The sequence below is a fragment of the Grammomys surdaster genome, unplaced genomic scaffold (assembly GCF_004785775.1).
Source record: "Grammomys surdaster isolate TR1022 unplaced genomic scaffold, NIH_TR_1.0 147, whole genome shotgun sequence".
NCBI lineage: Eukaryota > Metazoa > Chordata > Mammalia > Rodentia > Muridae > Grammomys > Grammomys surdaster.
In genome coordinates this window covers 497,237-500,048 of record NW_021604605.1, presented here as the reverse complement: position 1 = coordinate 500,048, position 2,812 = coordinate 497,237, and positions in this window count along the sequence as shown.

Sequence of the window (2,812 nt, the reverse complement as noted above, 5' to 3'; positions counted from 1 at the left end):
AGAGAGAGAGAGAGAGAGAGAGAGAGAGAGAGAGAGAGAGAGAGAGAAAAGAATGTGAGCTGGACATTTCAACTAGAAAACCAGTTCTGTTACTTGAAGTTTTCTATAGAAACAGCCAATCTGTCTACATATATCTCTCCAGATATCTATTTGGGGAGAGAGGAGGTGGGGAGTACAGAGTTTTTAAAATTTGACTTACATCATTGTGAAGGCCCTGGTCAGTCCCAATTTGAGGGGTAGTCCCAGTAGGTTGGAGACTTAGGGAAAAGCTGACATTCTATTTACAAGGCAGTCTGCTGGAAGAATACCTTCTCACTCAAGGGAGGTTGATCTTTGCTCTCTCATGGTCGTCAGCTGAGGAGATGTAGTCTAGTGAGGGTCACTTAAAAAATTCCAACATTGTGAGTTAGAGTTCTTGTTGAGCAAGCATAAGGACCAAAGCTCGGATTCATGTGATCTCCTGTTTGTTTGTAACTGGAAGGCTTGTAGAGGCAGGGAGGATGGTAGATGGGTCAGCATGGAACTGGACAGGACTGGATGGAAACAAAAGAATTATGCAGCTGTCCAGATGCCAGACTGCTCCATAATCAGTAAGAGATTCTGTCTTAGGTAAGGAAGTAAGGAAGAAAGTAGAGTGGTTCTAGCCCCATGCTCACAGGCACACATATCGAATATGCACAGATACACCACACACACACACACACACACACACACACAAACACACACAGACACACAAACACACACACAGACACACACACAAACACACACACAGACACACACACACAAGCACATACACACACACACACAAAAACAAAATGTTAAAAAATGTTAAGAATAAGTATTTTGTAATATTTCTTGTGGAAATTATATATACATATATTTTTCTTTCTTTCTTTCTTTTGAGATAGAGTCTTCTGTAGCCCAGCCTGGCCTCAAATGTGCTATCACCAAGACTGGCCTCTATCCTCTTGCTTCAGCCTCCCAAGTGCTGGGATTAGAAATGTGAGCTATCACAGCCAACTTCAGAAATTTGAAGGACTATTTTGGAATCCAGTATGGCCTTGGTAGGGACAGAATGATATGGTTCCTGCCTGGGACAGGGCCAGCTGGCATGGGCCTCCACGAGTGCCAATGGCTGTTGTGGGCCTAAGGCTTGTTTGTATAATAATACACGTATTTCACATGTTCCTTTGAAGAATGTCTTCCCTGTTAATATTCATGACTCCATGATAGTCAGACAGCATGAGTCCAGAAGGCGAACGTGTGGCTAATAATGTCTCAGTAAAATGATACATACTGGGACCTTCAGGAGAGCACTTAAAGCTGTGGGAAACAACTCTAAAACCATGAGTTTGAAAGTATATAAATATATAATTTCTCAACTATGCAAAAATATAAAGATGAAATATAAATTATATAAAGAGATTCACCGATCTAAAAGAACATAGGCAGCTGCACTATGAGTCGGCTTGTCAGAAAGACACAAAGTCAAGCAGATACAAATGCAGGCAGATTCCTGAGTTCAAGGTCAGCCTGGGAATGTACGGCCAGGCACAGTTGGAATGGTAATTCCAGGGTGGGGTCCCACCCAGCTATCTTATTATCTTTGCTTATGCTTGTTTGCTGTCTCTTCCCAGGAGTCAAGGGAGTAAAGGTCACGGACTGCTGATTCCAGGGATGGTCCAGAGGGAACCTGGAATAAATCACTGAATTAATATGTAAATAAAACGTGGGCTTTTGGTCTGCAGGAGCTGAGCTAGCAAAAATCAATAGCAGTTCTCTTTAGAATTTTTCTCTATCGAGAACTGTGCTGTCTGGAGATCTCTGGAGAGCGAACACAGCTGTTCAAGAATTTTTTCTAACAGACTTTCTGATTTTAGTTGGAAAATCCATGGAGAGAGAACATAGCTCTTTTAGAAACTTTCATAGCTCTTTTAGAACTTTTTCTAACAGGTCAGAAATCCCAAGAATCAGTTAGATAGCAGATACAGTTCTTTTAGAAGATTCTTTCTCTAGTAGCTATCCAGAGAAGGCTGTCTGAAGAGTGAACATAGCACTTTTAGATTTTTTTCTGGCTTTCTGATTTTGATTGGAAAACCCAAAAATTATTTTTAGAATTTTTTTTCTAATAGAATTTCTGACTTGGTCTGAAAATCCATGGGCTATCCAGAGAGCTTTTAGAATTTTTTCTAGCAGAGAGAGCTGTCTCTAGCAGAAAGCTAGCTGTTTCAACCAAAGAGTTTTTAGAATAGCAAGAAAAAGCTGTCTAGAGCAGAGCAGAACACACGCATGCGCGCACGCACACAAGCACGCACACACGGGGTGGGGGGCAGAGAGTCTGGAAAATCATCTCAACAGAACATAGGCTGCTGGCTTGGACCAAGTTTTGCTGCTCCCAGACACCCCTTCTCTGAGAACCCAGACCTAGCTGAGGCTGGTCCTTGGTATGCTATAACACCAAGGTAAAAAATAAGGTTCTTGAGATGGGGACATGGCTTAATGTGTAAAATGATTTCTATAGCAGCATGAGGACCAGAGTTCAGATCCCCAGCACCCATACAAATGCTGGGGGAAGGCTAGGAGCCATCTGTAATTCCAGCCCACATTAGGGAGAGACAGGAAATCTCTGGAGCAAGCTAGCTAGTAGCTAGACTAGCCAAATAGAAAAGCTCTGGGTTCAAGTGAGAGACTCTGTCTCAAATATGAGATGGAGAGTAATTGAGAAAGACACCAACATCACCCTCTGATCTCCAAATATCCCTCTCAACACACACACACACACACACACACACACACACACACACACACACAC